The sequence below is a fragment of the Chinchilla lanigera genome, unplaced genomic scaffold (assembly GCF_000276665.1).
Source record: "Chinchilla lanigera isolate Chin_1 unplaced genomic scaffold, ChiLan1.0 scaffold00004, whole genome shotgun sequence".
Taxonomy (NCBI): domain Eukaryota; kingdom Metazoa; phylum Chordata; class Mammalia; order Rodentia; family Chinchillidae; genus Chinchilla; species Chinchilla lanigera.
The window spans coordinates 964,359-975,271 of record NW_004955405.1 but is presented as its reverse complement, the minus strand read 5'-3'; positions in this window follow the sequence as shown (position 1 = coordinate 975,271).

Here is a 10,913-nt window from a genome sequence, read left to right as displayed (position 1 = left end):
ACTTTGATTCCCGGTACCAAAAAAAAAAAAAAGAGAGAGAGATGGTAGCCAGAGTTGACTAATTTTTCCCCAGGGGCCATGAATCTGCACCCTCCTTTAATAGTTGCTCTCAATGTTTCATTTTCCTTTGCAGAGCGTTCAGTAGTTCTGTCATTGGAACACGCTTCTCCCAGGACTGATCATTTTGGAACTGAGTATGGAGAGATATGAGTAAGTTCTTCAAACCCCTCCATTCTTATTCTGACAGATGTCTTCATTTTTAAAAAAACTAAATAATTCTGCTGCCTAGATAGAATTGGTTCATTAATGAAAATATGAATAACATTAGTAAGGGGTAAAAAAAGGGAAAGAGTAACATTGCTTCAGCCAATCTTATTCTCATGAAAATATTAAACAGCAAACTACAATGGCGCCGTAACATCTTTAATCAAAATCAGTCTTTTCATGGACAAACATTTCAAAAGCCTTTAAAGCAAGTTTGCAAGTTCTAGACACAAACACTGTCCAGATCAATGCAGGTGCTCAGATTTCCTAGAGGTCCCATAGGTAAATTTCCTAAAAAAGACTAACAGTGAAACCAAAGTAGATACTGAGTTCTATACACGGAAGATCAGGAGGTACAGAAGATCTTGAGAGTCTCATGACACAAGACAGGCCCTGAAATGAGAAAAAAAAAAAAAAAAAGTGGTCAATAAGTGGTCTTTGGTATGACCTGAATATTTAATACATAGTCAAAATGTCAGAACCTAGAAAAATGTATTTAAGAGGGCCTTAGAATATAACAGTTTTCTCTATTGTCTCCACCCTATTTAATATTCGATATGCACACTTTCTGTGGAATTGTCTAGTGCCTTCAGAACAGAAAGTTCTGAAGGGTAGGAATTTTAAGAATTAATGGATGCGTTTGTTCTTCCATTTGTTCTAGAAATGGGTGGTAAAATCAGGCAAGACATTCTTTATAATCTAATTATAATTTAGTTCCTTACCTTTTCAGATTGACCTATGCTTACTATGCCAGTGATTTTTGAGATTAACCCCCATACCCTATTTAACAAAAAGTAGGAAATAATATCAGCTCTCAGATACTAAGGGTGCTGGTTTTAGAGCCTCAAATTTAAGCTTCAGAGCATTATCATAGCTGTATATAGTTATTTTAAACTGTTGTCAGTACCAGTTTGTGTACTTAACTCCAGATATTGTTCCCCCCCTCTGAAGCCTGTAGAAACCTCTGAAACAGTATGTATTGTTAGCAGGCAGCTTTGCTTTGTACACATAAGTGCTCCCTCATGTGTTAGTTTGCTAGGGGGCTGTAACAAAGGGCCACAGACTGTGGTTTAAACAAGACAAGTCTAATTTCTCACACTTCGGAGGATAGAAGTATGAGATCAATGTATCAACAATATTGTTTCATTCTACAACCTCTCTGCTTGGCTTGTAGTTGTCTGTCTTTTCCCAGTGTCTTTATATTGTATTTTCTCTATGTTTGCATCTCAAGTCTTCTAATCTATTCTCATGCAGACACCAGTCATGTTGGATTACAGTCCACACCAGTGACTTGCATAACCTTAGTTTCCTTCTTTAAAGACTCTGTAGGCAAGTGCAGCCATTTTCTGAGATAATGAGGTTTATGACTTCAACATATAATTGAGGGTTATAATTCAGCTCTTAACATTTGGGATGTTAGCAGTATTACCTACCTGTTAGTGCTTTGGAGAATGACCACTATTTTAAAGAAGAAAATGTGTTTTTTCCCCCTTGATATATAAAAGGTCATTGTTATGGCTTTCATCCAGATGTCCCCCAAGCCTCAAGCACTCATAGGTGGTGCCTTGGGGAGGTGGTTGAGTAATGGGAGTGGGAGTGATACTCATCCATAGAATAGTCCACTGAGGAGTTCACAGCTCAGTGTGAGGCTGAAGGTGAAGCTTGGTTGGAGGAGGCAGGTCCCTGGGTGCGTGGACTGGAGGGGTTTATTCTTCCCCTCTCCTCCCTTGATTTCTTGCTGTTTCCCAGCTGCCATGCCAGGAACAACTCTCCCCCGCCCTGCCCCTCTACCATGCTCCCTGCCCTGGAGCCAGATGAATGTGGACTGGAACCTCTGCAGATCATGAGTCACAAATAAACTTTTCCTCCTTTAGTTTGTTTGGGTTGAACATTATGTCCCAGTAACAAGGAAAGTGACTAAGACAGTCATCATGAGAAATAAGAAAGAGAAAAAACAAAGGATGAGGTGAAAGAGGAAAGAAGAAAAGAAGTGAGATATGTTATCTCTACTTTATCCTGGCTAAATGAAAGGCCTCCTATTATGAAAAGATTTTAAATTCCACTCTGTCTACTCAGGGTTATTTCCACATTAGACTTTACCTTCATTAAATTTTGGTAGGTCAATTAGAATATTCAATCCACATATTGGAAATTTCCTTGTAATGACATTTAAATCTATAGAAACAATAAATTCAAATATTTGGTAAGTGTTCAAAAGCTCACCACCATTCCAATACTGACAGAATAGTCTGAAAAGATTTTAGATGAGAATTATCATATTATTATTGGTTCTAATTATCACACTTAAAGGTATAAAATTATTTCTATGCAATTAATTTCTATTCCAAAAGACGTGAAGTTCATTCTTTTTTTCTTTGAGAAAAATATGTGAAAGAAATTTTGAGAAATAGCAATATCATGATCATAAGGCTGTGAATCAATTGGGTCACATAACCAACATTTTAATAAAAAAATCAAGTAAAAATAATTTTATAATTAGTTCTAGCTGTTTGTTGAATGCAGGAACCAATAGAATACATCTTTCTGTAACATTCTCTTGCTTGAGTAGGAATTAAAAAGCATGTTCCTCTCTCTGCTATGAGCAAGTGACTCTGTCTAGACATTCTCCTTGGAGATCAGTTTCTGAGATGCTGATCTTTCCACAGGGAGAGGAGCATATGCCCTGTATCTCTGCCATTCTGCTATGTAGTTTTCAATTCTGATAAATAAAAGACACTCCATTAGATGCTATTCATCTTTTGAGAAATCTATCTGTTACCACTGAAGATACAAGATGCAATCTGCCGCTGTGTAATAAAGACAGGAGAACCAGACCACTTACAATATTCTCAGTCGACATCTTCAACTCCCTGAAGAAAAATAATGTACAATGTTAACTGACTCTCATAATTATATACATACATAAGATTATTAACTGAATACTGCATATATAAGAGAAATTGAATGCTTTTCAATTATGTCGATTGATGGCTCCAATGTTGCTCCTGGCTGTCCTGATGTAATCTGATAAATTTTTTGTTTAAAGCTATTTTAATAGACCTGACTTTAATGATAGGCAAAAGAATTATTTTAGAAGAATATTTAACATTTTCAAGTATTTTTACCTTTTCTTTACATTTTGGCTTTTCTAGTTTATTTCAAAATGTTGCATTGGCTTAGATCTCTAATTTAAATGATACATAGCACAAGTTGAAAGGAGGTGAATTCATTTCCTTCAGCTCCACAATCTGATGCCAATCACTGCCTAATGTTATGATTTGATAGATGTTAAATTTAATTGTTTTAAATAAATTATTTGGAAAAATTTTAATAAGTGCAAGACACATATGGCAGTTAAACTGATTATGAACTTGATTGGTGACAGAGCCACCCAGGGGATTTGTAAAGCACAGTCCTATGTGTGTCTGAGTGGATCTTGGAGGTATTCCCTTGGGTATTCTATCTGGTCCCAGGTCTGTCTCTCTTTCTGTCTGGCACTGTTCCCTGGTGTGCTTCCAGGCTACAATGAGCAGAGCAGCTTTGCTCTGCCATGCCTTTCTGCTGTGATGTTCTTGCCTTTGAGCCAGCTGGTCATGGACTGAATGCTCTGAAATCGTAAGCCAAATAAATCATGTTCTCTTTTGTGTAAAGTATTTGGGAAAGCAGCACAACACACATGACCAACTCACTTTCACTTCTGGAGGTTCTTTTTTGTATGCTTGAGCATTGTTTTTGTGTTTTTCTACCAAACCAGAAAAGGTTTTATACCTCCACTTCTTTTTCACCCAAATAGCAGCTGCTCTGTGTCCACAACTAAGTCCATCCTAATTCTACAAGCATTATTTTAGTGTGTGTATTGGTCTCAGCTGTGAAAATAGTAGCAAAATGATTATTCTTTTTGTTTTATTTCTAAAATGTGCTGTATAGGCTAAGTGGGGTCAGAGCTTTCACATATGATCATAATAGTTATTTATGTCCATTAGGTCAGTGCATCTTCACAAATTTATGAGTTAGCCTATTAATAAATACAGTTAACCTTTCCCTCCTGAAATCATAGAGCTAGGGAAGAGGAAGGTCAGCTGCAAGTATGTGTTGCTGCATCATGTGATGCTTCAGAATATGGAACCAGTACCCCATACCACACATAAGACAGACCAGATAAGTTTCTAAGCAGAAATTTGCATTCACAGAAAATTCAGCAACATTCTCAAAATTGATTAAAACAGCAGAAAGTACATTTCTGCAATATAAAATGTTATTGTTTAAGATGCATTTCTTGAAGTGCAATTACTAAGTCAACAAACTGATGATTTTAATATACATTTTTAAATATCTTGTAGGAGAGGTAATATTTAATCATAGGGCATTTGCAACTCTACATAATATATCTACTTGTTTTTCTCCATTCCTCTCCCTTCCCTTCAATCCATCTTCCCTTCTCCACTTACAAAATTTTGTTTCTATTATTTTCCTTGCACTCTTTTTTATTTTTTATTCTTATTTTCTTCCTTCCTTCCCCCCTACCCTTCTCCCTTGTTTCCCCTCTCAGTTGAACATTTCCTTCCTATTTCCTGGTATCTACAGTGAGGGATTTTTAAAATACAAGTCATTTTTCTGTTTTTCCTTTTGTTGATTATATTGTGTGAACATGTTTGAACATAACTTTTTCTTATTCGCGAACTTAAATATATATTTGGGAGATATGTAGCTAGCGGTTTTATAGGAATCAGAGATTTAGATATATAAACAAATATATTACCATACTCTAAATTTCAATAAGCAAAATAAGGATAGAAACTTTATTTTTCAGTCTTTCTGAAGTGTTCAATGCCCATAACTACAAGAAAAGTCTTGTGGTTAATCCAATCACTTGGAATTTCTTATCCTGATCTAAACACACACAACAAAACAACTTTTTGTTTAGTATTTTAATGAGGAAATTTAAAGGAAATTTGAACATAAATAGACTCAGAAAAGAACCTATGAGACTTAAGAAAAGATAACTGTCTACTATGGAGAAACCAGTTTAAGAGAAACATTAATGATATTTAATTGCATGAAGAATTGTTAGACTGAATGTATAGACAAGTTGTGAAGACAAAAAAGAGGTTGAATTCAACTGCTGTATATATAAGATAAAAATAAAAATAGAATACAAATAGGCTGTTGATTAATTATATGAAACAATGTTACATTTTATAGTCAAACCGATTTAACAAACAGAAATATATTTATTGACATAGATGTTTTGAAACTAAGGTATTTACATATAACCACTAAAAAATAATTTCCTCTCTGAATAATTTTCTTTTCTAAATCCCTTAGTAATATGAATTTCAAGATTTTGGCAATTAAAAAGCTTTAAAACATTAATGATGTGTTTTATATAGTATTGAAGAAAATTTCTGAAATGTCACCTTATTCTCTCAAATTAAGTAAACAGGAAAAATATTAGAACATGGATATTTTTGATATTATAAGAAACATCTCTTTTTATTAATTTGCTGTAATTACTCTGTGTAGAAGCACATTACAATTCAGTTCTAAACAATATACAAGCCATTGTACATTTCCCCAAGATCTTTTGTATCCATTTATTTTCTGCTTTTCTGAACGTAAATACTGGAGGTCTCTCTTATCAATCTGCCCATTCCTCACTCACCTGGGATGTTAAAGGTTTCAGTTCAACTCCAAAGTAGATATTCATTCTGAAGCCTTTCAGAAACCATTGGCACAAAGAATCCGGTAAAAGTTGGAATAGAATTTGTTGTGCCTTTTTATTTTTCTCCCTTGAGAAATCAACATGACTGATGCAGAATTCTGCCATGGCCTTTTAGGAAACCAACTTAAGAAGGTAAAACTCTCAGTAGAGACAGAAAATGTTAATTCTGTCACTATCACCATTGCTCCTCAGACTGCTGGTGAAAACTGCTATAAGTGATGCCATCTTCACTCACGCACATGGAAAGACAAAAGATGTGTAGCAAGTCCCCAAATCAATGTTCCTGCACTTCTCACTCCATGTAACTTCCATCCCTGGTCAGAAACACTTTACTTAGCAGAGTAAGGCAGCAGTATTGGTGGACTCTCAGACAGCTCAGGAGTTCAGCAGAAGGCAGGGAACAAGGTTGACAACTACTACAATGAAAAGAAGTGTTTCCTAAGGAAACTCAAAATAGCAGGCTAAATGATCACAATGGCTACTCATATCAAGAGATCCCACTGTGCCTGGCTCCTTCCTAAGAATCACATCAGTTATTCCTTACAACATCACACAAGACAAGTTAAATATGATTTCCATTTGATGGATGAGAAAGCTGACAACAAGAGGTTAGATGCTTGCTCTGAATCCTTATAACTCCCTCATTTAACTTGTACTCTTGCCTCTGTTCTCAGACGCCTAGTTTACTCACCAGAGTGAAGTGCATTTGGAGGGATTATCAATATTGTTCCTTGAAATTTTAGATTGTAAAATATTTAAATCTCTTTTCTATCTGGCTTTCAGTTTGTTTGTTTGCTTGGGTTTTTTTTTTTTTTTTTTTTTTTTTTTTTGACAGTACTGGAGATTGAACCCAGAACCTTCACACTGAGCTACTTTTCTAACCCTTTTTCTAGTTTTTATTTTGAGACAGGATCTTGGTAAGTCATCACATTTTCCACGCTAGGCTCAAACTTGTGATCCTTTTGCCTCAGACTACCATAGTGCTAGGATCACAGACATGTGCCAGCACTCCAGCTCTAAAAGCTTTAAGATCTTTGATCTTGGGGTCTTGCATGTCTTCACAATTTCAAGATCACACAAGTTCACATGGCATTTTCTTGAAGTCACGTTTATAGTCCTGCACTGTTGCTATCTCTCCTCCCCCTTCTTCTTTCTTTCCTTCTTCTCCTTCTTCTTCTCCTTCTCCTTCTTTTTCTTCTTCTTCTTCCTATTTTGCTGCATACAATATTACAGAAACAGCATGGAGTGGTTCATGGAATTTAATTATAGGGACTTCTTTGGACACTGTCATGGTTTGTGCCTGCATGTCCCCCCAAGGCCTCATGCAGTCATGGGGGTTGGGCTTCTCAGAGGTGGCTAAATCTAGAGTTTGTGATTGGTTCATGATCCAGTACTAGGATTAAGGTTGTGAGCTCTACACCTGCCCTAGCAGAGAGTAGCCTGCATACATTGTAAGGGACAGAAAGAGTCTCCTCCTGGTCAGAAACACTTTACTTAGTTGCAAAAGCAACAAGGAGATGTTGGCCGTGAACTGTTGCCCCTCAGCCATGCTACCCTGCCTTGGAGCCGGCTGATTATGGACTGAAACCTCTACAAACTGTGAGTTAAATAAACTTTTTGAAACTCCTTTAACTTTGAGTATCAGGTATTTTGTCCCAGCAATGAGAAAAGTAAGTAAGACAGACACTAAACCTCCTCTTCGTTGCCGTTCATGTTTATTTGGAATAACCCTACTGCTCTGTCTCAAGCTTTCCAAAATCATACAAAATGCCATCCTAAGACTATGCTTCAGGCTTTCACTCTCATACTCACCATGAGATTATAGATGAGGCTATAGAGAGATCAAAGGAGCTCAAGTCTTTCGTACAATTTCAGAAAACAGCGGATGGTGCAGGTGGAGGCTAAGAGGCAGATGGCTCAAGATGCAACATTAAATTATCTTTTGTGCTCACAACAACTGTGCAATGCTAATCAAAGACAAAGATGAGATTTTCCTCACCTAAACACATTAAATCAATTCTTCCTCTTTAATCACCTTGTCATGGGCATCTACCTTGTTTTCAAGTCATTCCACTGTGCTGTCTTCCAGAGCACAAGCTTGCCACGCAGCACAAATGAAAATTCAGTTGTTTTACAAGGAAAATGAAGAAAGTGTGGGTTAAGCACTGACTTCATAGGCTGTTAATCTACGCTAAATTACTAGATTAGCTGCAGATAAAGCAATTATACTAAGGTGTACAATATTTAGCTTTCATCTCTCAAAGGAAGAATCTGACATGCTTGTGGTAGTTATTTACAAAAGGTGTGCACCGGTAATGCTTTCCACTGTTCCACATTCTTTACTTCAATTTTAAAACTAAATCCAGACATGCTAAAGATTGACTCAGGGCTGCCTTGTCATTCACTGATGGAAAGAGAAAGAAAATGACTTTATCACTTTCCAGTTGCTTTTGTCCTTGAGTAGCTCTGGCTTCTTAGGAATACAGAGCTAAGTAAGAGGTGACAGCTAGAACATAAGCAATACCATGACTGATATTATCTATAATTAAAAGTTCATTGAAAGCTTAACATATTCAAGGCAGTTCGAGGAATAGAAAGAGTAAAACAGAATTATAATTATAATTCAAAATGGCAACATTTTTACAAGTTTCTCTTTCATTTCTTTCTTCTTTTCGGGTAAGGGGAGAGGGAGAGAGAGAGTGGAGAGGAATCATTTTCCCTAGGTGAGGAGCACTGATACAGAAAAAACAGCTTTAATTACGAATGCACGGTTTTGTGAGAACATAAATTCTTGATTTCCATTGTCACCTTCAAATTCGAAGTCTGTTTCTGACACAGCTGGGTCCCACCTTCTCCTTCCCTGCCCCATACTACCCCCAATCAGCGAGGCTTCGGAGAGTAACTGCCAAATGCAGATAAGATGGTACCCTTTGGAAGAGTTCCTGTTAGACTACCGCTCTGCCTCTTGAGGGAAGTGATCTCAGCCTTGAGGATTCTCTGTCTATAGAAATTGCATGAAATTTAACTTACCCACTGCTCCTGATGAAATGACACAGCACAGTAATGCCTTGTGAAACATGAGGCACCATAGGAAGGTGTGGAGTTACACCATCGTGAGAACTGTAACCAACCCCAAACCATCATAATCATCTCTCCGGTCTGATAACGGGACTGGAAATGTCTGCCATTTTATTTCTTTCTTTGACTTAATGCATTCGACCTTGAGGAGGTCCCTGTTAAAGTATAAATATGTCAGAGGAAAAGGTACATTAAATTATGGTTGTCATGTTCTATCAAGGTGCCTGGGTGTGAGTGGTCACTGGGGACAAGATGTATCATTGGCACAATGAAAAGAAATGATCAAAAGCAATAAGAGAAACTTGATTTATGCAGTAACATGAAGGAACCTGACACATCATACTGTGTAAAAGAATTTAGAAAGATAGGAAACACAGGTTATATGATCCCCTTAGAAAGAAAATCTGAATTGTGAGAATAAGCACAACTAAGAAGCGTACAAGGGAATTTTCTAGAGCGATGAAAATGGTGTATGTCTTCAAAATGGCATGGTCTAGGGGCTGGGGATTTAGCTCAGCGGCAAAAGCACCTGCCTGGCAAGCGCAAGGTCATGAGTTTGGTTCCCGGTGCCGGAGAAAACCCAAAAAAAAAAAAAAAAAAAAAAAAAAAAAAAAATGGCATGGGCTAAACTGAAGTATGGATTTTGCAAAAACCAACTTAAAAGGACAAGTCAGATTTGAGCCTCAATGTAGAAATTATATTTAAGTTTTTAGGTATCATCCAATACTACTGTAGTTACTTCTAATAGCTCTTATAGTGTATGAATGTGTGTTACATGTTCACAGATGAAAAATTACATGTAAAACTTACAACTTACTGAAAAAAGAGGGCTGGCGGTGGGTGGGCACAGAGCTGAGACTCTATTACCCACATACACAGCAACTGTGGAAGTTAGGAGGTGTTCATGTGGGGGTCCCTTATTCTTTCTACTTTCGTGTTTGAATATTTTCTATAATACAAGATTGAAGAGAGGAGTCAGCTAAGTTCCCTTTCAGGTTTACAGAGTGAAAACTGGGAACGGAAGAACATAACTTGTTCAAGTTTTCAAAGCCAGACAGCAAAACACTTCCAAAGCCCAACCACTTGTCTCTTATCTCAAGGAAACAAAATGTGAGGTACTGCATTACAGAAAAGCTGGTTTTATAAAAAGAAGCGCAAGTGAGCAAGGATGTGTTCAAGCAGTAAATCTCTCTCTCTCACACACACACACACACACACACACACACGCGCGCGCGCGCGCGCGCATTTTCTTTATGTGTTGTGTATAATCATTTGCTTCTTGTAGCCTCGTGATTTTAGAAGGCTGCAATGTAGACTTAAACGCCATTTTACTCAAATTTCAGAGCTTACATGAATACAAGAATCAGAGAAAGTATATATTTCTTACAAAATAAAAAAAAAATGAAAAATGTATCAAGAACTTGTTTTTCCTTCCAGGGCTGGACTCAGGTTTAGCACCCAGGCGAGCCGCGGAGGCGCCTAGGGGGCGAGGGGCCTGGACATCACCCGCCGGACTCCGGGGCCGTCCAGAGCGGGACGCGGGAGGGCGGTGCTGCCAGCTCGGAGCCCGCGGAAGGAACCCGAGCCAGAGCGGCAGCCAGGCGCAGAATCTGCCTTCGAGAAGCGGGAAGAAGAAACGCGATAGGGTGGTCCGGGGCATCCGTCAGTCTCCAGAGGCCTCCCTCCTGGCGCTCGTCCGCGGGGCTGGGAAGGCGGGCTCGTTCGCAGAGCGGGAAGCCGCGCGCTCTGGGATCCGACGGCTGGGGTCCGTGCCCCCGGCTCGCACTCGGGGTCCGGCGGCGCGGGGGAGGAAGGGTGCGGCGCCCCCGCCGCCTCGCCTGCGACCGTC